Source organism: Equus caballus, chromosome 2 (assembly GCF_041296265.1).
Source record: "Equus caballus isolate H_3958 breed thoroughbred chromosome 2, TB-T2T, whole genome shotgun sequence".
In the NCBI taxonomy this organism is placed as follows: Eukaryota; Metazoa; Chordata; class Mammalia; order Perissodactyla; family Equidae; genus Equus; species Equus caballus.
Window position 1 is genome coordinate 94,881,481 of NC_091685.1, and position 24,983 is coordinate 94,906,463.

At 37.3% G+C, this 24,983-nt stretch overlaps 1 protein-coding gene and 1 long non-coding RNA gene across 19 annotated transcripts in view; one reads left to right on the forward strand and one right to left on the reverse strand.

Moving 5' to 3' along the window:
• The window catches only part of INPP4B (inositol polyphosphate-4-phosphatase type II B), a 747,831-nt gene that overhangs the window by 26,657 nt on the left and 696,191 nt on the right, over positions 1-24,983 (forward strand). The window lies entirely within an intron of this gene.
• Positions 5,663-10,133, reverse strand: LOC111772550 (uncharacterized). Its single transcript, XR_002806487.2, has 5 exons — positions 10,085-10,133; positions 9,169-9,353; positions 8,203-8,331; positions 6,015-6,112; positions 5,663-5,922 (listed from the first exon to the last, which is right to left on the reverse strand). It is a non-coding gene; the product is annotated as an uncharacterized lncRNA (long non-coding RNA).

The window sequence follows — 24,983 nt, forward strand, 5'->3', positions numbered from 1 at the left end:
CTTCCCCTTTAAAAATCATATATGTCTGTAGTACGCGTGGACATGTAGAATTCTAAACAGCTTCAGTCAGTAATGGGATGTTTCTTTCTGCTGAGGGGATGGTTTACATCCCTTCTGGTGAATAGTAACAAATTATTATTGGCCTTTTATCCAATTAATATGAGGACCTTCTAGTTTGCATGTGGCTTTATTAAATTTGACGGTTAGGCTTGAAGACTTAGCTGAAATTAGCTTCTGGTAATATTCAGAGCATGTAACACCTGAACATACAGGAAAGCACTTTAAGCGTATGGGGGTAGAGGGCTCAGATGAAATCTGTCTTTATCAATATTGCACAGCTTTTATGCTAACAGCAGGGACTGGCTCCTGTCTGAAGATTCTTTCACAAAGAACGCTGTGAAGAACAAGCTACTGCTGTGTAGAGGCAAACCAAAGGCTGGCTCTCAAAATAAAGAACTCTGGCTTTTCCAAACAAGAGGTGACTGACCTTGAAAGCCAGTGACTGTTAGAAGCAGTAAGACAAGACCTGATTTGTGTTCTACAGTGAGCCTTGAAAACAGTGGAGGGGGAGATGACTTTGGGAGTAACAGCACAGAAAGGCACCAGTAGGCCTTTGGACAAAGAGATGCTGCTGCAAATCTCAGTAGCTGCAAAGCTAAAGCTGTTGCAATGACAGTGACAAGCTTCTAACTTCTTTTAAAGATGAGAATGGTCATTGTACTTTATCTTGGCTATTTTAGAGAGCTTACTGGGTTATTTAGTTTTCCTGTATGTCAGGAGCTGGAGAGTTGAGTTTGTGAAGACCACGGTGGAAAGAGCTCTTGTCAAAGTGAATAGAAACACAGGCTTAGCTGCCTGTGAGTTTTCACAGGGAGACACACTTGAAAAGAACAGCGTTATAGAGGAGGACACTGCAACCAAAATATGAAAGGACAGATTTCGTGCAATTTTAAGAGATGAGAGTGGGAAAGATTTTCCCTTTGTTTTGCTTGTTTGTGTTGGAGTTTAAGAAAACAATTTAGTGTTAGGAGGATGAAAATGGGGACAGGGCTCAGTGTCTACTAGGACTTGGAGATTTGGGGATAGCAGGCAACGTCTCTAGGAGCAAACCTAAAGGACAGGCACCTGTCAGGTAAAATGCTGGAACTAATGCTGTTAATTCTTTTGTGGCATTGTCCTGAAATATAAGAATATTCAAAATGAAGAACTTGTTTTATGAAATTTAAGGGTATATTAGCCTCATTACCTCATGAAGCCAAATAAATTTATGAATTTAACCTGTTATGTTTAAGGAAAAGGATTTACCCTCCTCAAATTTTGGCTGTGAGGCCTGGAAAAAGAAAAATGTGGTAATTGTTTCTCATACACATGTGTATTTCACAGATGAATCTGTTAACTTGCATTCAAGCTACTTGAATTGAAATTACAGTTGAGCCTGTTAATGAAAAATGGGCCACATAATCAAATTAAAAAGAAGTATCTAAAACAAGGAACATAAAAATAAGAATGTGTGAAAAGAAGCTTTTATTTTCCACATCTGTAAAAATAAGAGATAGATAAAGTGTCACTGAGGTCTCTTCTGGCTTGAGCATTGTGTGGCTTTGGGAATCTACAGTTTGCATTTTCTTTCCCTTTTCTTCTTTGCCGTGCCCTACACTACAGCCAAGCAAGACTACTTGGTTTTTCCCAAGCACACTCCCTGCTTGTTCATATTTTCCCCTTTCAGAGGGCTCTTCCTTCCCAAGTCTGTCTCCCCAAATTCTACCCACCTTTAAGGTCCAACCCAGGTCATATGCCACTCTTCCACAAAGCTGGCCCCCACTTCCCTAGCTGAAAATGATCTAGGTGCTATGCACCAAGGCACTTGTGGTTTCGTTATAATATTTTTCACATGCTTCTTTGTATTATGCTTGTTTGTTTACATGCCCATCTACTAGATTATAAACTTCTTGGGGTCAGGGGTTCCATTGATTCTCAGTTATATACAGTGTTGTGCTTTACACATAATAGGCACTTTGTATTTACACATTGAATTGAAAGTTGAGTAAAGAAAACAATTTGCTGGTAGATTAAAGCCAACCAGATAAAGTTATAGTAAAATCTTAAACTTATGTAATACGTTTAGTGAAAATAAATTCTATGATCTAGAGTCAAAAACAAGTAATGGGAACTTTTTTCCCCATCTCTATTTCCAGATGAGAAGTTAGATTATCAGTACTCATATTAAAGTGATTCTAGTAACCACATTCCCTCTTGAAAAAGTACTAAGGCTTCTAGAATTCAAAAGAAATAATATAACCTATCATATTCACAAAATGAAAATAACTGTGACCTTTAAAATGTCAAAAGAAGCATGGTTCCTAGAAGAGTCTGACCTGTAGTTTAGCTCACCAAAGAGACTAGCACACAAATCCAAGGTTATAGTGCTATTACACCAAATTGCCATTAGATTTTTCCCCCTTCCATATGTTTCCTAGCTTCACAGTCTCTGGTGCTAAAATGGAAATGACTTAAAAAAAAAAGTCCTCAACACTTTCTCAAGAAATGTGCCTCCAAACCCAAAGACAAAGATTTCCATTTTGAACTATTTCTAATTTATATCATTCAAATGAAGGTATAATCTTTTTAGTTCTAAACTTTTTTCTTTAAACAAAGAAAGGATCCTCTTGATTTAAAATTTTCATTGTTATAAATTGCAATAATGTTAAGGTGATCAAACTATCTTTTTGAGAGGGAGGCGTTGAAACTCTGTATTGGAATAAAGGACTGGGGAAATGAATCAGTGCTGAGATGGTTGTGACAGCTCATAACCAAAGAAATTCACTCTTCTGATATTGTAGAGAGAAAGATTTGGATTGTATCTTTGGAGGGGGTGACTCATTCCAGAAAAGCCATAGCTCTTGGGGTTGGAGTTAGGGTTATGGTTAATTCTAAATTTCAAAGTAATCGCTTATTTAATTGAGTGGGTTCAAGAGAACACTACTTCTTAGTGTTCTAGGGAATTTTAAAGCCAAGAGCGTTTAGAGGAAGGAAGCGGTAGTTTAGGAAAAGAGCCTAGAGGACTGACTGCTCCTGCACAGTGGCAGCCTTTGCCTTCTCATTGGAAACTTCCAGAGTAAGGGAATGGCTTTTATCCTAAAGCAATGTCAGTCCAAATGGAACAAACAAAAGTCTTTTGTGTCCCAAGGCAGAAGTCTTTTGTAAATTGGTGTTGAAAGTAGAGGTCATTTGGAAGAGAATATATTTAGTGATTTAGATGATCTGTAAACAAAAATAAACCACTTTAATGAAAAATATGTCTTCACTTAAAACTATTGAGATGGATAGAAATTCAGTCTATGCTTTTGAAAAGCCTATACATTCAAATTGTGTCATTACCTCTACTCAAGTGGATTGTTTCAGGAGTGGATAGGTTCTACCATATTCTTGAGGTATTTTATGTCTTAATTGGTTTTTATTCACTAGAAGAAACCCTACACTTTCAGAAGAGGTATAAATACCGTGAGAGAGGAATAAAGGAGCAATACCATCACTATATTGTGTTATCACAGAAAGTTTCGTCTCTTTTATGAATTGGGAAAAATATCTTGAGAAGCTGTGAGGTAGCAGTAGCTTTTGAATGACAGAATGTGAAAACTTTGCAGTGAAAATATGGTAGTCATTGGTTCCACTTACCAAATACTTCTGGCTCTCCACCTTCTGAGCTATCATAGGATTGCAAGTGACTAGTTCTGACCAGTGACTTGTGAGTAAAAATGGCATCTGTGTCACTTCTTTACCTGAGCGTTTAGCTGCCGGTGAGCACCCTTCAGATCTCTCTTTTTCCCTTTGCTTGGGTCACTGACATCTTTTGAGGTGGTGGCTGCTCCATCAACACAGATCCAGTATTAGGGGATGTGGAGCAGGTCCCCGAGCCAAGCCGTGATGAACATGTGAGTGAATGAGAAAGAAACCTTTGTATGAAGACAGGAAGATTTAGGAGTTGTTTGTTAATATGGTGTAACCTTGCATATTTTGAGTGATAGAGAAAGAATTCCAAATCGTAGGACCGGGTTACAATGTAAAAAAAAAGGATGGGATGTCCAACTTCACTGGTATTGTTGAGAAGACCCAAGTCGGAATTATCATGTCCTGGAAGGCAGTATAACCTATTGGTTAAGGGCTTCCAGGTCCTTGAAGGCAGAATCTAAGCCATTATTTCCCCATAGATAAAATGGGATTGCTTATCTTAGTACTTATCTACTGAAGTTGTGACGATTCAGTAAGGTAATACTCTTAAGGCGCTTCACACAGTGCCACGTAATTAACATGCAGCGAGCGTTAGTTTTTATTGTTTTTATTATTATAGCTGTAAGGAATCTTGAATTTGTCTGGTCAAACTTCCCAGGCAGTTGAGGAATCACTTTTACGATATCTCTGATAGGCAGTCTTCCTGCTTTACTGGACGTCCCCAGTGACAGGAGCTCACTGCCTTCTGAGTCAGGCTGACATTTTTCCGTATATGGAAACAAAGGCTGTCTTCCCATAGTTCCCACTTATTGGTTCTCGTCCTGGCCTTTATGGACGCTCAGAGCAAAATCTAATCTTCCTTCCACAGAATAGTGCCCTTTCCTTTAGCCAGTCTTTAGGTGATAAGACTTCCAGATGCTTTCACTTCTTCAGATGCACTGTGATATGTCAGTGACCCATTTACGCTGTGTATACAGACCTGAACACAGGACTGCTGGGCCTGTGACATCCATGACGCATAACAGTCAAGCTTGCATTTAGTGGGTGCTCACTACCTGCCAGACTGTGTCCTCTCTACAATTCTATGAGGTAATTTTTGTTATTCTCTCCATTTTATATTTAAGAAACTGAGAAAAGTAAAAATACATAATTCTACCTGTTTATTAATAAGATTGTTGAATACATAAGAAGATATTTGTATATATAGTTATAACTGGAAATTCACAGAATAAACTGTAAAATAAAAAAATGTTAAATCAGACAACATACTTGATGGCAATTCAAAAAAGAAAATATGATAATATATTAATATTAGTCAGATAAACCAATAATATAATGTAGTAAATGTGTGTTTTTATCTGATTTATCAGTAACTTCTTGGGTTATTCTAAGCAATAAAGAAAGAACATTGTCCTCCAAAAAAGGCATAGCCACCTTGTGGTGTCATTTTAATTAAGGCAATGTGTATTTCTAACATAATGTGTGAAAATAGAAAACTGACTGAAATATAAATCTAACTATTCCATGAGAAAGTAGTATATAAATCCAATAAATAAATGCACTCAAGAGAGTTTAGGCTCAAGAGAATGTAATAAATACTATATCTTCATTGAAGTTTTTATAATGTTATTACTAAAAAATGTAGACTAAAAATAAAAAAGCAATTGACGAAGTTCTCAAGAGGTGTTTTACTTCCTAAGAGAAATAACTGACCAGACAGAAGCAAGCCTGCATATTGTGAAGATAATTCACACAGTTTGCTAATAAAATGCAAGAGACAGATTAAATTCTTAACCGACTATAACCAATATAAAGTTATAATAGAAACTATGAGATAGAGTCCTCTTAAAATCCATCAAATACACTAGACCAACTTCATAAAACAAAAAATTTAAATTAGAATAAAAGAACTCTGAGTTGGCTAAATAAATGATTTCTTTAAGCTTAAGAGTCAACTTTTATACATTAAAAGATTAAGAACAAATACAGAACAAAAGCAACCCAACCAAGTATACATGCAGAAAAGGAACAAAAGACAAAAGTGCTATGGTACATTGCAATCATTCACTTGAATCAGGCATGCCCATTTTCCTTCCCAATACTGTCACAGCATGGATGGGCAATGAAGTCCACTCAAACAGGAAATGTTCTTCCTCTGCACACAATATCTTCATAGCTCTATGAACTTAGAATCTGTTAAATTCAAGTGGCATTAAAATGAGATGGAATTTATTCCAATTTAATTTAAGCCATTCTAATTTTGGATTTTAAGTCAATAGACTAACCTGGACTTATACTGTTTCATGTTGAGTTTTCAGAAGCAGAGTCCAAGATGGAGATTCAGGTGCCATGATTTACTGAGGGGATGCTCTGCAGGAAGAAGCTGTAAGGGAAGAGGTGATGCAGGCTAGTGAAGGGAGAAGAATGGAGCAAGGATGTATTTTAAAGTAAATTTTAGTCTTGGCTACATGTGGGGTAAATTCTAGCCTTGGCTGGATGTAGATTGGCTATAGGAGTGAAAGGAGGGACTATGCAGGCAGAAACCACACTATAAACCACACCACACTTTGTCACCCAAGGATGTCAGTCAGTCATTGGTGTGGGCTGTATGTGTGTGTGTGGCGTGTGTGTGAAGTAGCTTCTGTCTACATTGGCCCAGTAAGGGGAGATCTGGACAGGACATAGACACAGCCTAGTATGTACATTTGAATTTTACTTTCATCAACTTTTAAGGCCTTCAGGAATACCTTGTCTGTATGCCTTGCTGGGGAGGAGGAGGAATGCAGATAGAAAGTGTGGCCTAAAAATTATACTGGTGTTTCATCCAGATTGGCAGATAGCTGTGGATTTAGGTGAAATAGGTAAAAGTCTTCATTTAGAAATCCAGTTTCATTATTCCCTGAGACTCTGAATTTTCTAGTTGCCATTTTAAGACCTCCCACTTTATGTTCTTAGTTTCTTTCCCTTGTTGCTTGGAGTGACTCAAATGCCAACCAGACCCTCTGTTCTGCTGTCAGCGGGCTACAAGACTTGGCAAATTGGCTTGAAAGAAATGGATCAAACACCTCAGCACAGTTTCCCCAGGCCATGTGATGAGAACAGGAGAGCCCTGGAGACAGCCCTTTAGGCCTGTTGGAATTTGAAAATGTTGTTTATTCAAACTGCTAAATGTTTACTTTCATCAGTATATACTCCCTCCTCAATTCTTGATCTTTCTTCTGCTCCAAAGCATTTGAGTCCAAGATGGCTGGGAGAATGGATGTCTGAGTCACTCTTCCTTCTAGGGCAAATACTGCACACAGCACAGAACTGAGAATCATTTATTCCCTAATAAAGATTCATTGTGAGCCCATGAGAGCCAGGTGCTCTTCAAGGTGCTGGGCATGTGGTAATAAACCAAACTGGCAAAGTCCCCGTCCTCATGGCATTCACATGCTAGTGGATGGAAAACCCTTAAGCAAATATAATAATATATCAGCAGGAGAGGTACAGTATGGATAAAAATAAAACAGGATGAAGAGTTAAGGAATATTGGGTGGTTGCTATTTTATTCAGACTTGTGAGGAAGAAGGGGCTATCTGATACAGGAACAGTTGAGCAGTGACCAACAGAGCCATGGGGTTGGTGGGGAGAAGAGAGTTCCAAGTATCAGGCACAGCACTCAAAAGTGTGGAGAGGCATCCTACTGAGAGAACAATGTGTAGAGAGCATCCTGCTCAGGGAATAACAGGGCTTCCAGGATGGGATGGGGGCTGGGGCTATGCCCAGGAGCTCACCTAGCCACAAAGTCTTTTCATTGCTAATGTTATATTGGTTTTTATTTTTATGTCATCAATGCCGTTTTTACAATAAAGACTTTGAAGCATACAACTGACTTTATTCAAAGTTTGGTTCCTACAGGAATTGTAATTCTACTGAAATGTAGGTATAGATAGAATTGGAAATACACACACACATGTATATGTAAATTGCCTTCCTTTTTTTGTAGAAAAACCAGGCCCTGGAATAGCCTCTGATAAGAAAAAGCCATGGAAATTTTACTTTGGTAAAAAGGCCAATAATAGAATCAAAAGCTGGCCTCATGTTGTTTCTGAGAAAGCCGGCCTTACTCAAGGAAGGCATAACAGTCTTTGAAATTTGGGTGATATTAGAGAGGAAAGGAAATGCTGGCAAGGGAAGGGGATTGGACTGGACTCAGGGGCTCCCCACAGTTCAAGGTGCTTCTCTCACACGTGTCCTTATATTGCCAGGGGGAGCTGGTTTCTTACCATCTTTTCATTCTTTAGCAGTGTTGAAGTTCCATTTTCTCACTATTTTTGACTACTCGACTCTTTTCCTGTCCTGTTTCTTTCTTGTTGTTTCAGGGCTCTCTCTCTTGCTTTGTCTCTCTTACTTTCTCCTTTTCCCTCCCCGGGTCTGGAAAGGTCGCTGTTTATTTTTCTAATTTCAGTGAAAGGAAACCAAAAGACTCACCCATATGTTTATCTAAGAAGTTCCAATTTCCTGGTGTCTTTTGTTGTCCGTTTGGTTTCCTTTTTATGTCAATATATAGCAGTCATAAAGTAGGTTTAGATGTTTTTATTTTTTTTAGTTCAAATACATCTGGAATATAAAGTGGCACAGATATGGTGATGGAAGAGACCCAAGAAATGTTAATGTTAAGGCATTTAAAAAGGATTTAATTCTACTTGAAAGCTGACTTCCTGGGTGCTGTGCTGCAAGGGAGTCTTAATCCCTGGCTCCATGGTTTATGTGGGTTGGCATGCTAAGCATTTAATCAGTTAGTCACCACTCTGCTAAGGGCCTGTTGTGGCCCAGGCATTATTGTCGGCCTGTCACCTCCCTGGACATGCCTCTTGGAATGGAGATGAATTGGATGCATGAAAAGTATAAAAAGGCTGGGGAAGTCTGAAGCAGCTGCATGTTCAAAGATTAAGGCACTTCATATGCAGTTTGACTTTGAAAAGGGGAAAGCACGGGAGTGAGGAGGCTGGCAGCAGACAGCTGGCTTGTGTTTTGGAAACCTATTAGGTCTGTGACTGATAATTTCATTTCACACGTCTTTAGTTTTATGTTGCTTTTTAACCACGGCTGGAAACTTCACTAAAAACTTTTATCCTATTATCAGAATGATCAACCCCCTTGCTGAATGAATGAGTGCAATGCAAGGTATAGGAACAGGCCTATAAACAACCGAGAAAATAAATCCCATCTTAATTGTTTGTGCTTTACAATTTTTCATCTAGGTCAGCCATTTTGATATGGAAGGCCTGGTGTGTATCAGCGTCTTAAAGGCTTCTATTTAAATGGAATCTATTCTTGTAGAAATTCTTGTTTGTGGCTATATCTGTCTTGCACCCCTGTGTTGGTTTCCTAGGGCTGCTAGGACAAAGTACCAAAAACTTGGTGACTTAGAACAACAGAAATGGATTCTCTCACCATTCTGGAGCCAGAAGTCTGGAATCAAGGTGTTATACAGAGCTGTGCTCTCTCTGAAAGCTCTGTAAGGGCGTTCTTCCTTCCTTCTCCTGCTCTTCATAGTTGCTCACCATCCTTGGCATTCCTGGCTCGCCCTAATCCAGTCTAACCTCATCTTAATTTAATTAATTAAATCTGCAAAGACCCTATTTCCAAATAAGGTTGCATTGTGAGGTTCAGATAGATATTAATTTTGGAGAGACACTACTCAACCCAGTAACCCCCATCTCACTAGATTAAAAGCCTTTATGAAAAGACAGGACTGTATTTTATTTGTTTATGTATATCTACAGTGGCACTTGGAACTCAGTAGTTGCTTAATAAATGGTTGTTAAATAAAATGATGGTTGTACTTGGAACATTCAAATGTACTATAAAGAAAAAATAACCAGAAATTTAAATGGTACCCAAGAACATTTCTATATATATAATACACACATACACACATATATATGTATATTTTTATATATGATTTTCTAAAGAAGTTAGGCACCATGGAATATTGTTACTATTTGTGTTTTCAAGATGGAAAATAGTTTAAGCCTAAAGGAAATGACTAAGTAGATCCTTTTCCTTTCTCCCACTCTTAACATTTCCTGTAACAGGATATTTAACATAAGGGTATAGAAAGTATAAATACATACTCAATTAAATATTTAAAGAGTATCATCACAATGTTCTTGATGAAATCATTTCTTATGCAATGAAAATTGGCAACTTGGAGTTTAACCTGCTTTAATCTGTTCTGAGAATTTTCTCCTCTGAAAGTCACAACCCTAAGAATGGAGGGTAGCAAAAAATTCCTTTAGTAAGATATCTATGCCTAAAGACTCAATCATGGGTACAGAGGTGGGGATATTTCCCCAAGAGGGCCTACCCAGGAAGAGATGGGGAAGCCATGCATCGGGAGTGGTCCTGATCACTTTTCTAACATTAGTCTGCTGCCACAGAAACAATGATGGTGACACAAATTTATCATTATGACTTCACAATAGAGAGTGGAACCTTAATTTCTTTACACAGTAGGTGGACAAGATCTGCTGTGAAGGGAAAAGAAAAAGTCTTGTTTGAGTCCAAAGCCAGCAATTTTACAAAAGTGAAGAGAAAATAACTCCCGATGGAAGAAAAATGGGATTTTCTGCAGTAGGTTTTCACCTATCCTTTAAAGCAGGACATCTTAATCTTTGAAATATGTCTTCAACAATACACTTGATTTGTAACAAAGAAAAATACATAGAGAATGAAGCTAATGCATATAAAAACAAGTATAGAATTAGCTTATGTTTTGTCAAGTTTACTTACCTAATTTAACCTAATTTGTACCTAGTAAGGTTAAAAATCTAATGAGAAGTCTCTGCAGAAGGATGTAGTTCAATTGGGTTGTCAGATTTGTTCTTCTCATCACAGCTTACATTGAATAGAGTGAAAGCATGAACAGTAATTGTTTTGTTAAACTGAAACATGAGTGGCACAATACATTTGTATTTGTATAACTTTTGTTAAACTTTCTATTTTAGAGCAGTTTTGGATTTGCAGAAAAATTATGAAGTAATACAGAATTCCCATGGACTTCACACTCAGTTTCCCCTATTAATAACACCTTAAGTTATTATGGTACATTTGCTAAAGTTAACGGACCAATATTGATTCATTATTATTAACTAAAGTCCATACTTTATTCATATCTCCTTAGTTTTTATCCAATATTCTTTTTCTGTTCCAAGATTGTATCTAGGATACCACATTACGTTTTAGTTGTAATGTCTCCCGAGTCTCCTCTTGGCTGTGACAGTTTTCTCAGACTTGACTTGTTTTTGATGACCTTGACAGTTTCCAGGAATACTAGTTGGGTATATTGTAAGATGCCACTCTATTGGAATTTGATATTTTCTCATGATTTGACTGGGTTAATGGGTTCTTGGGAGGGAGACCACAGAAGTAAGATGCCATTCTCATCACATCATATCAGGAGCACCTGCTATCCACATGTCTTAACGCTTGTTGAGGTTAACCTTGATCACCTGGTGAGGGAGTGTTTGTCAGATTTCTCCCCTGTAAAGTTACTCTCTAACCCCCTTTCCATGTTGTACTCTTTGGAAGTGAGTTACTCTGTGCAGTCCACACTTAAAGAGTCCTGGGAGGCAGGGGTTCTGTGCCATGTCCTTGAGGGTAGAGTATCCTACACACATTATTTGGAATTTTTCTGCACGAGAAAATTGTCTCTTCTCCTTTGTATACTGATTTATTCAATCATTTATTTATGTTAGTGTGGACTTGTTGATTACAATCCCATATTACTTTATGAATTTTGTTGCTTAAATTGTTCCACCTTTGGCCACTTGGAACTCTTTCAGTTGGTTCCTGTGTCCTGAGTATAGTTTTTAGGTAGGACACGTCGAGTTTTAATAGTCCATGGCATTACTTTCCCTTTTCATACAATAACTAGATAAAATAATTTTGAAGAAGAGGACAGATTATTTAGCCATGGTAGCAATAGGTAGCTAGACCAGTTAGTAATATCCATTTTCTATCTTTCTTTTCATTTTTATCTTAGCATTTTGTTAATTTATAATCAAGACAAATAGACATGTTTTGCAATTTATGTTAATATATGTTTGCCAATTATTTCATGCTCTAAGTAGTTTTTAACCTCTTGGGTGTTGGGAAAAAAGCTGGGGATGTTGGTGGTGAAGGAACCACTTCCCCCCGCAAGTCCCTCCAGTCTTCCACTGACGTTTTGCTTTTGCTTGAAGATATTGTGCTTAAAATAGGATCTCTTCCAAGAGAAAGGGGATGCGTGTCCCCCTTTATCCCTCTCACCTGGTTTCTTACCATTCCTCCCCTTTTGTCTTTTGCACAGGGATGGGGAAACACTCTGTTAGGGCAAAGATTGTGTCCCATTCCCCGCCACCACCCGTTTCCAGCTACCCCTCAGCCTGTGGCTGAAAGCACTTTCCTATCTGACCACACCTGAAGGAAAGGTCCAGATTTTTTGTGTGACTTTTTCCTTCTCTCAGGGACAATCAAACTGGAAACAGTCTGATAGTTTGGAGCAGAGTGTTCTTATGGTTTATAGAGAAATTTGTGTCATGATTTTTTTATTGTTTTGGTAAAGAAGATTGGCCCGAGCTAACATCTGTTGCCAATCTTTGTCTTTTTGCCTGAGGAAGATTGTCCCTGTGTTAACAGCTGTGCCAATCCTCCTTCACTTTATATGTGAGACACTGCCACAGCAAGACTTGACGAACGATATGTAGGTCCACACCCAGAATCTGAACCTGCAAACCCTGGACTGCCAAAGTGGAGCATGTACACTTAACCATTATGCCACTGGCTGGCCCTAACTTTCATGATTTTTAGAACAGTTGCTACTATGTCTTATTTGGTATTCAAATTTCAGTTTAGAATGTAAATACTGCCCAAAGACACCAAATGCAGCATAATAAAAGGAAGTGAGAGATAAGAGGAGGAGTTCTTCAATTTGTGGTTTTGTAGAATATAGGACACCAATATATTGTAAATCGTTGATTTAATATTCATTTATTTTGTTTTTGGCACTATGATCTTTTAAAAAGGAAACTTTTTATTAGCTCAGATCAATAATCTGTGTCGCTAGAAAGCTTTGCTAACTCCTTTTATGTATTACTGTTTATTTCTTTATCTTTTTATTGCCAGTGAAAAGACATAGAGCAAAGCTCAACTGAATAACACAAAATAGCCTTACATCGCTTAGTAACACAGGGGTGAAGACATGAAGATATGAAGAAATTGATATTAGAGAAACACTGTGTTATGCTTATTTACTGCATTGACCCTACTGACACCTACAAGTGAGCTCTGGGCTCTGTTCACCCAGAGATTTTTTTTGCTCCATGTGACAATTTGTCTGGAGAGCTTTTTCCTAAAAGACTCATTGGCATTTCTTTATCTTTTATCAAATGAATGGTGAGCACAGCAGGTTGCTAAAAGAATATTCAGAAAAATATGTTAATTTCCATTCTGAAATGACATAACGTTTATGGAAGGTTTATAAGGTTGCAAGGTAGTGTTATTTTTACTTATTATTGGCTTGGGATATGAATAGTGCATGTGTAAGTCTCCTTGCTGGGTTTAAGAAGGGCTTATGTAGCACTAGAGTGGAGTGGAAGAAAATCCTCTACAGTGAGACTGTTTTTAAATTTCACTTTCAACATTTTTAGGAGTTAGAGCACATACAAATGAACGGAAGCTGAGGCAGGGCATATAGCGTTAAATACCTGGATGTGCCTCATGTAACAGATATTGATTTGATGTTGATCATGGTAAAGCTTTTTATTTTTTTGCTTCTAAAGGATAGACGAAAATCCATCTGTGACTGTTGAGATGTTCTGGAAGGGTGTTCTTCTAACAATTATAAAGGATTGTCATGCTTTTACATATACAACCTGTCAAATCCATAGAGCTGAAGAAGTTGGGACAAGTCTATGGATTCTAGAAATCTTTATTACTCAAAAACATTTCACTAAAATCGGATGTTTTGATGTCATTTTTACCTTATTTTATTATAAATAAGTATAAGGCACCGATGAGTTAATATGTTTTTCCTCTATGGTACCCTGGTTATTGTTTAGATCCTTTAAGCATCTGTGTTGTTTGCTTCTCAAAATGCACAACATGTGCTCCCCTCTATTATCACACATTAGGCAAGAAGACCACCATGTTCACAAGGATCAGACTGAACATAATTTAGTAGAATTAATAAAACATCTATATTTATTAAAAATGCAAAATATTATTTTCTAACTTTAAAAGAGGGAGAACAAAGCAAAACCAAGAAATTTGGTGATGAAACAGCTGCCATGTCATATAGAGCCAGAAGCAAGTGTAATATCTCCTCTACTTGACAACTACAGCTATGAGGGGAGCATTGTTTCTGCAACAATGTAGGGGAGGCACAATCCTGAAATCCCAAACCCTTTACCCAGTGTCAAGGCTGAAATACCACAGGTGTGTGGCCATGTGCATGCTGTTAGGTATATCATTTCCTGAAGAGCCTGCTGTTGCTAGAAGGCAGAGTTCAGCACAGAAGTCTGTAATAACTATTAGAGGTTTAACTTTTTATCAAGAAGCTCTGTCTCTCATCATATTTAAGTTATTTGAGAGCAGGGAGTGGGTAATTTTCATCTTCATACCCTCATAGAATTCCCATGGTGAATTACACTTAGTAGGTTCTCATGTTTTTTGGTGTGAAATTGAATTGTTGACTTTGGATTTAGGGGGACTTGGGAAATCATAACTGATAGTTGAGTACATATTTATTCCATTATTTAATTATTCATTGGATAATATTTTGAGGCCCGCTATGTGCCAGCACTGTGTTTTTCTTTGGGGTTGTATTGGTAAACAATGTAGATCTAAGCCCTCATCCCATGGAGTGGGAGTGTGAGAGTGAGATGAAAAAAATATTCAAAAATATCACTAACCAGATGGTCTGAGGAATTAATATATAAATTTGAAGTATAAGTAAATTTTTAAAAATATTTTTTTCTAACTTAACTGACACATATCATAAGACAGCTTACCAAGTGTTATAAGTTTTAATTTAAATTGTTTATCAAATAGTTCCAATAATTTCCAAACCATTGGTTGGTTTTTAAAGAGCGTCAATGTGATATTTTGTTTGAGGGCTTGTCAGTATCTCTGATGCTCCTTTCTGAATCACGATATAGTTAATCACATCACTTTTCCAATGACCTCCTCCTTCGGTCTCCCCTAGTCAGCACTTCCATGAAGTTCTAGGGCAGCCAGCACGATGTCCTTGCGTCAGGGCAGGATACATACCGGGATGTCAGTGATTCCCTTTTGGCCTGGACCCAGGGAGACTGTGGCTTGGCTCTCTGTCAACGACACCTCCACCAATGCTGTCTGCCCTGCCATCCAAACCCCGACCCTGCCCCACCCCGCACCCTGCCTGTGCTACTCTGAGTCAGTCACAGCCGCTCCCCATGACTCCACTGGCATGGTCACCGCTTAGTATGCTAGGCAGATATGTGGGTGAAAGTAGGGGGCACATCACCAACACTGCACCCAGCCCCATTCCCAGCCTCTACTGTCACTGCTCCCCGGCAGTATCCTTAGCTGACTCCTGATAAGGCAATAACTATAGAATTCAACATTGGATTCAAAGTAGACTAGTTTGAAATCTGAAACTAAAAAGTTTAAAATTCCTTGTTTCCTCTTCAATAACCAATCTGAATATTTGATTGTTACTTTTTGAAATCTATATTCTAATATTAACAAATCCACGAATATTAAAGATAGCAATATTAGCTGCTTAGGCATTGTTGTTTCATATTAAAAGATACAGATGATTTTTATTCTGAAGTTATTTGGCTTTTCAAAATCTTCACTATTTTAAATAGTGAGTTGTATAAATAAATATTCTGACTACACTAAAAAATAAAGCATCCTGGAAAAAAATTTTGTATGTGGCCATTTCTGTTGGTGTTCTGATCATTACTTAGTTGAATAGACATAGAGAATGATAGGGATACATGTTTGCATTGTCAAAGGCTGTTTCCAAGTAAAAAACTCTCTAAGTTCTAGCTTTTCCAGTGTAACTACCCTCTAATGTATTCAGTTTATGTTCTTCTTAATTACTAATGCATATTATTCATCTAAAGTAGAGTAGTCTTTTTGCACTGAAAAAAGACTGGTACAGTTGAGATTAGGGTCTATTTCTAGTTAAAGGTTGTATATTGTTTTCTTCCTGACTGGATGATTCTTTGAGTCTTCAAACAGGTCTATTTAAATCTCCTGAGAGAGTTTCTCTATGTCCTTTTCTTATGTATCTCCATCCAACTTTCAATTTGAGAAGCCTTGTGAATTCTCGGCATTTTTATCTTCCATTTAAAAACCTTCAAACAAGAGTCCTAGGAAGTTTTACCTGTTGTGAAACCCTAGTTGGTAATGCTTTTTAGCCTTTGTTATTAAATAAAATAAAATAAGAAAAAGAAAACCTGATCCCCCTGAAGGAAGAATCTAGTTGGTAGGTGGATGGCTTGTTTTTGTGTGTGTGTGTGTATGTGTGTGTTTTCACGAAGGTGAGCAACAGAACTCCTTTACTGGGGAAACTACAAGACTGCAGTAAAGTCTTTTACTTTAGGTGGTAATGAAAGGTGATGGAACTTGGCAACCTAAGTGTTTATAGCAAAGTTGAAAAATCAAAACACCATCTCTGGTATCTACAGAACCCAAACACTGTCAGATGAATTTTCAATAACAGATAGGATAAATCTTGGTTTTCATATAATTCTGGTATAAATGTTAACATATTTAGGTAAAATGTTGCTCCAAAATGCTAGAGCAGTCCAAAGTATATTGATTCCTACACTATTTTACTTTTAGAGCTAAGGTATTGTCAGGAAAAAGTTAAGTGATGTTGCAGGTAATCCGTGGCTGTTGCGGGTCTCTGTGGTGATTTACTATGTTGGTGCATGCTGTTGAGTAGGGTACAAAGAGGAATCCAAAGGAAACACTACTCTCATCGTATCTCAGTGGACAACTGCATTTTTCAGTCTTGCCCCTTCCAATGAATCTTCTAACTGCTAGCCAGGTGAACACATGAATCTGGTCATGTGTTCTCCCTGCTGAAAGCTGTTCTGGCTCCACAGCTCCCAAGGATGGAGCTTAAACCGTGGAGCATAAGTTGTCAAGGCCCTTGATAAATTGATCATTGTTCTTCCTCTAATGTTCCTCCTCTCCCTCTGAAAAAACACACTTCTCGTTTTAGCAACTCACTGTTCTCCAAACTTGTCTTCATTCTGCTTTACCCATTTATCAGTTTGTCCATGCACTTGCTTCCTCCTAGAACATTCTCTTTCTCTATTCTCTTAGTCTGCCTTCAAAATTGATATATCACCTCTTTGGGGAAGTTTCTCGATGCCTTTTTGTTACCTCTGTATTTTTATGTGTATCATATTTCATGCCTGCCTTAGAATATTTGCTATCAATGAAGGCAGTGACTCCATCTAATAACCAAACTCAGTGTTCAGTTTTTGTTTAATTGAATTGAAGCTGCTTACATTACACTGTAGAGGCAAAATACCAACAAAAAGAAAGTTATATAGCATGGCAAAAAGTACATAAGAGTTCAATACATCCCCCAATGATTTATCACAGACTCAAGTATAGGATTTTGCCAGATGAACATGTTCAGAGGCAGGCACAATTATGGGAATGGCAGTCATTGGAAAGACCATGCCATTGGCTCTGTTCAAGCTCTAAGAAGACTTCCTGTAGGTTTTTCTTCTCCCATTGGCTCTCTAATTGTCTTAAGATTTTATTCTGACATATGTTTTAGAGATGGGTGTTTCGTTTCTTAAAAATGCATTTAAATTTTTGGATAGATAGTACAAACATATCATCACATATCAGAAAATACAAAAAGGAGTATCTCTCCCAACCCTGTCTCCCACTTGTCCAGTTCCTATTGGACCAGAGAGATAAAAATCATCCAGAGATTTGTTATGCTTATTTGAGTTTAGTACACACATATATTCATATGTGCTTTTTCCCCCTTGATTTTTAAGTGAAGAGTGTGGCATACGTATTCACACTCTTTTGTACTTTGCTTTTTTCACCTGACAATATATCTTGGAAACTTTTCTACATGAGTGCATTGGCCAGGATAGGTGACTATGATGATCCTAAAATCTCTATGCCTTAAAACCACATAGATTTATATTTGAGTCATACTACATGTCTATTGTGGATCAGCTGTAGGCCATTGTCTCTCAAGAATTCAGGCTCATGGAAAAACATCTATCTGGAACATTGCCAGGCTTGTGGCAGAGAGAAAAAAGACACAGTAAATCACATGCTGGCTCTTAAATCTCCTGTTTGGAGGTGACCCATGACATATATGCCCACATTTCATTGGACAAAATCAAGGCACACCTTTTCCCAAGTTCAGCAGGATGGGGATATACAATCCTTCTGTAGAGAGAGGTGTCACAGTAGGGGAGTTGAGAATAACTGGTGAATAGTAATCCAGTCTGTTCCAATCAATACAGAAAGACATCAGTATCATTTTATAGCTGCACACCATTCCACTGAATGGATGTGTCATAATTTAACTAGTTTCTTATTAGTAGACATTAGCTTGTTTTTTAATCTTATTACAAGTAGTCCTAAAAGTCATCATTTTATATAAGTGTGAGCACCTCTTTAGGGTAAATTCTGAGTAGTGAAATTGCTGAATCAAAGGTACATGTATTTGTGATGTTGATTGATATTGTTAAATTGCCCTCCAACTTAGACCAGCAGCATGTGAGAATATGTGCTTTTTTAATGCTTACCAATACAATGTGTTATCAAATCTAGAATTTAACAGATCTGTGAGGTGTAAATGATATCCCAGTACAGTTTTAATTAAATTTTTCTTATAAGTGAGATTGAGTATTGCTTAATATATTTAAAGGCCATTTGTATTTCTTTTCTGAAAACTATATGTTCTTGTCCCATTGACTATCTACTGGGTGATTGATCTTTCTCTTGTTGATTTTTGGGAACTTTTTTTAATCTATTGAGGAGATTGGCATTTAATAATTACTTTTTTTGTAGTCAATTGTCTTTTGACCTTGCTTATGTATTCTTATCTTTTAATTATAGTATTTGTATATCTGTTCCTTTGTTTGCTTTGCAATACAGAAATTTTAAATTTTAACCTAGTAAAATTTATTAATTTTTTTCTATGTATTCTAAATTTTGAGTAATTGTATTGGTTTTCTATGCTGTGTAATAAATTACTACAAATCTAGCAGCTCCAAACGACATAATTATTATCTCAAAGTTTCTGTGGGCTAAGAGTTTGGGCACTACTTAGTGGGGTTCTCTGCTCAGGGTCTCACAAAGCTACAATCAGTGCACTAGCTGGGCTGTTGTCTCATCTGCAGACCCAACTGTGGAAGAATCTACTTTCAAGCTCACTGTAGTTGTTGGCCAAATTAATTTCTTTTCTTCTGTAGAATTTTTGGAAGCTTGCAAAAGAAAGAGGGAAAAGGGGAGGGGGAGGGAGAGAGAGAGTGACTCCAGTGAGATTTGTGCTGCACTCATGTAATCACATACACATAATCATGTACATCCATCATTGTTACGTTCTGATAGTTAGAAGCAAGTCATAGGTCCACCTACACTCAGGCAGAGGGGATTTTCATAAAGACATGAATACCAGGAGGCATGGATGCTGGTGGCCACCTGAAAGTCTGTCTGCCAAAGTCATAATTAGAAGGGTCTCTCCATGAGATTATAAAGAAATTTGCCATGCTTTCTTCTAATATTTCTATGATTCATTTATTTATTTATATTTACATCTCTTGATCCTTTTGGAGTTTATCCTGTTGCAGTGTGTATGTGACCCATGGATCTAATCTTTTCCTGAGGAGTACTCTGTTATTTCAAAACCATTCATTAAAAAGTCCAACTTTGCCCAAATTATTTGAGATGCTTGTTTTATCATATATAAAGTCATTTAAATATTTAAAACTATTTCTGGGTGTGGTAGGTAGAACAATCACCTCCCAAAGATGTCTTTATCCTAATTGCTGAATCTATGAATATGTTTTGTTACATGGGAAAGTGGAATTAAGGTAGCAGATGCAATTAAGTTTACTAATCAGCTGACATTCAGATAGGGAAATTATCCTGGATTATCTGGATGAACCAAACATAATCTCAGGTCCTTAAAAGTGAAGCAGGAGGAACAACAAAAACATCTAACATCTAAACTTATAATGAAATGGTTCAAGCAGTAACTAGGGATTGCATATAGTCAAGGGGCTGGATTCTGGCAGTTCTTCACCTTTCCAACTCCATCTCAAAATTGCTCTATTGGGCCAATTCAATCAAAAAAAAAAAGCGAAAGCAAGAGGCAGAAGCAGAGTCAATGTCAGACTGATGTAATCTGAAAAAGACTTGACCAGCGACCTCTGGCTTTGAATGTGGCAGGGGACCATGAGCTGAGAAATTCAGGCAGCTTCTTAAAGGAAAGAAAATGGATTCTCCCTAAGTGCCTTCAGAAGGAATACAGCCCTGCTGACACCCTGATATCAGCCCAGTGAGACTCATTTTGGACTTCTTTTCTCCCCAATCTTCATTGAGGTATAACTGACAAATGAGAACTATATATATTATATATTTAAGGTGTACAACATGATGATCTGATATATATATATGTATATATATACATGTATACACATTGTGAAATGATTACTACAATCAAATTAATTAAGACATCCATCACCTCACATAGTTACTATTTTTTTTGTGTGTGGTGAGAACAATTAAGATACTCTTTTAGCTAATTTCAAGTATACAATTCAATTTTGTTAAATATAGTCACCATTTTGTACATTAGATCCCTGGGACTTGTTTAACTTATAACTGAAAGTGTACTCGCTTTGACTAACATCTCCCCATTTTCTCCCCCCACCCCCTCCACCCTAAGCCTCTGGCAACCATCATTCTACTCTGCTTCTGTGAGTTTGATTTTTTTAGATTTCACATATAAGTGAGATCATATAGTAGTTGTTTTTCTGTGTCTAGTTTATTTCACTTAGCATGTTCATCCATGTTGTCATAAATGGCAGAATTTCCTTTGTCATGGCTGAATAATATTCTATTTAATATATATATATGTCATGTAGAGAGAGAGCTAGATGGATACCCCATTTTCTTTATCCATTCATCCATCAATGGGCACTTAGTTGTTTCCGTGTCTTGTCTATTGTGAACAATGTTACAATGAACGTGGGAGTGCAGATACCTCTTTGAGATATTGATTTCATTTCCTTTGGCTATATACCCAGGAGTGGGATTGTGGGATGACCTCCAGAAATTTAAGATAATAAGTTTGTGTTGTTTTAAGCCATAAAGTTTTCCTAATTGGTTACAGTAGCAATAGGAAGCTAATCCACTAAACTTGTAGTTTGCTTCTTTGGTGGGTGAACCATGTGCCGATACATGCTGTTTTGATTATCGAGGTTTTATAGTATGTTTTAAAATCTAAACAATCTAATCTTCTCTCATTGCTTTTAATTTTTAGAGATTTCCTCTTATACTTATTTATTTTTCCATATTGACTTTAGACTCAGCTTGTTTATTTCCAGAAACAAAAACCTGTTGATATTTTATTGGTATAATTTTAAATTTATAAATTAATGTAGGGAGAATGAACATTTTTATGACATTTATTCTTTCTCTTTTTTTTTCAGTTGCCATTTCTACTCATGTTTACGTTTTCCTAATAAAGCTTTGCACATTTATTTGAAAAATAATTCTTAAGTATTTTATTTGTTATTTTGTTTTATTGTTGTGTTGTAACTTGCATCTTCTATTTCATTATACATTTAACTGGTTGCTGTTTGTACATGTGAAGATTATTGCTCTCTATATATTAATTTTGTGGTCTGATACTTCACTAAATCTCAAGTTCATCTTCATAGTTTTTCATTTTTTTTTTTTTACTCTCGTTGTATAGTCCTCTTATCTCCAAATAGTTAGAGTTTGTTCTGCCCATTCTTTTGGTATTTGTGATTTCATGCTTTTTAAACTGAATCAGCTAATACATCCCATGGCATGTTAAGTGTTAGTGGTGATAGTGGGCATCCTTTTACCTGACAGGAGTGGAATGCCTCCAGTGTTTTCCCACTAAGAATGTTCTGGAGGTAAATCATGTTAAGGATTTAGCCATTAATTTCTATTTGGTTGACATTTAGCAAAAATATGTATTTATTTGTCAAATGGCTTGTTAATGTCTATAGAGAATACCATGAGACTTTGCTTCAGATATTAAATAAATCATTCAGTCATGTATTTTTAAAAGTCAATTGAATGCTATCTGTGTGTCAAGTACTATTGTAGACATATGGAACACGTGGTGAACAAAACAAAGAGTCCTGGTCTTTTAGAGCTTATATTATGGCAGGAGAGAGAGACAAGAAATGAAAATGATGATATATAAATATATCGAATCAGTTCTAGAAGGTGATACAGAAAAGGAAACATAGACCAGGGTAAGAAATCAGAAGGGCCATGGTGGGGAGAGGACAGTTACAGCGTTAAGCAGGGTGGTCAGCATAAGCCTTATTGTGAGGGTGACATTTAAACAAAAAATCGAAGGAGGTGAGGGAGTTAAGCCCGCAGATATTTGGGGGAAGTGTCCCAGGAAACGGGCGTAGCAGGGCAAAGACGTTAAGGCGGGAACATTCCCGATTGTCTGAGGAGCAGCAGAGTGTCCAGTGTGGCTGGAGCTGTGTGACTGAGTGGAGGGAGTAAGAGGCACAGGCAACAGTTGCCACGTTATGTAGACCCTTCAGGTGAGTGTTGGAAGTTTTGGCTTTTACTCTGAGTGAAATGGGGAGTCTTTGGAGATCTTGGAGCAGAGTAGTGACATGCTCTGACTTAAATGTTAAAGTGATACTTTTATTGTAAATAGAATTAATACATTTTCTCATATTGAATGATCTTAGACTAAGCCATATTTGGTCATGGTGTACTACTCTTGTCTTTGAACTATTGATAGATTCTGTTCGCTAATATTTTCTTTAGGATTTTTACATTGATAGTCGTAAGTTGAAATTGGTCTGGAGTTTCTTTGTGTGGGTATGTGTGTGTTTTTTGAGGATATATATATCCTCAAGATTAATATCAGCGTTTTTCTCCTTCACAAAAAGAACTGAGAGGTTCCCTTCATTTTTCTATGTTTTGCAATGCTTAAAGAGAATTGGCATTATTATTTTTTTTTAAAGTTTCCTGGAATTCCCCTGGGAAACCAGAGACACATTTCTTATCTCTATTCCTGCAGTAGACCACAGAGGGGAAGTTACTTTGTAGGGTTTTGTGTAGTAAAATTCAAAAATAAAGTGGTAGAGATAATTGGCTTTTTAAAAAATTTCTTTTATGAAAAAAAAATGCAAAGAAGAGTCTTCGTGAGTTTTTTCTTATACAACAAGGAAACTGAAAATGATTTTGCTAATAATTTTCAGTGATTCTCATGTCAAATTCAATCAGCAGTATTTATTGAGCATCTACTGTTTGCTTATTAAATGAATATGAATATACACTTCAAATTGTATTGTACCTGTTAACTAACTGATGACTATTTTCAATTTTATTATTTAATTTTATTATCTTTGTACAGAGAGGGTGGTCAGTGCTATCTTTTAAATTATTGTTATTTTCTAAGTAGAAACTGAAGAGGAGAAAGGAAGCCCTAGATTAAAAGCTGGAGGCTCTTAGCTTTAGTAGGCTAAGCAAGCATCTTGGCCTGCACTTTCAAGATACCGACCATAAAATGAAATTGCTGTCTTGATGAGATATCTGCATCTCCATATTTAGTGCAGCATTATTCACAATGACCAAGACATGGAAGCAACCAAAGTGTCCATGTGGTCTGTGTATACACACACACACAGACACGGACACACACACACACACACAATGGAATATTATTCAGCCATAAAAAGAAGGAAATCCTGCCTTTTGTGACAATAAAGATGAACTTGATGGGCATTATGCTAAATGAAATAAGCCAGACACAGAAAGGCAAATACTGTATAATCTCACTTACATGTGGAATCTAAAAAAGCAGAATTCATAGAAACAAAGAATAGAGTGGTGGTTACCAGGGCTGGAGGTGGGGGAAAGGAGGAGATGTTGGTCAAAGGATACACACTTTCAATTATAAGATGAATAAGTTTTGGGAATATAATGTGCAGCATGGTGACTATAGTTAACAATACTGAATTGTGCACTTGAAAGTCGCTAAGAGAGTAGATCTTCAATGTTATCACCAGAAAAAAGGTAATTATATAAAGTGATGGAAGTGTTAACTAACCTTATTGTGGTAATCATTTTGCAATATATACGTGTATCAAATCATCACATCGTATACCTTAAACTTATACTATGTTGTATGTCAATTATGTCTCCATAAAACTGGGGGAAAAAAGATACCTTCCGTATTATTTAGTAGGTGAGGTATTTGAGGAAATTCCTGGTTCCTACTGGAATGCTTTCAGCTTCACAAAACAAGATTCTCAACTGAAAGTGGAATAGACAGTGGGAGATTATTTTTCTCCTATAACAAGTGAAGAGGTAGGTGATTACAAGATTGGTTCGGTAGGTCCACGACTGAAGTTATTATCTTTAATCTATCCCGCTCCTCATCTTGGAGTTCCTACCTCAGAAACTGGCTCCACTATCTGGAGTCACCTCTCCGTTAAAACTCATATTGAGTCACCGAATTTGGTAATTTTTGACTTCTAAATGTCTTTCAGACATTCACTTATAGTCATCTGTATTAGTTTGCGAGGACTGACATAACGATATACCACAGACTGAGTAGCTTAAAAAACAGGAGTTGGGGCTGGCCCCGCGGGCGAGTGGTTAAGTTCTCGCGCTGCACTTCGTTGGCCCAGGGTTTTGCGGGTTCGGATCCTGGGCGCGGACATGGCACCGCTCGTCAGGCTATGCTGAGGTGGCGTCCCACATGCCACAACTAGAAGGACCCACAACTAAAAATATGCAACTATGTACCAGGGGGCTTTGGGGAGAAAAAGGAAAAATAAAATCGTAAAAAAACCCCCAGGAGTTTACTTTCTCATAGTTCTGGAGGCTGGAAGTCCAATATCAAGGTGAGTCAGAGTGGAGACCTGTCTCCTTGGCTTGCAGATGGCTGCTTTCTACTGTGTCCTCATGTGATCTTTGCTCTGTGTGCGCACAGCCTTGATGTCTTC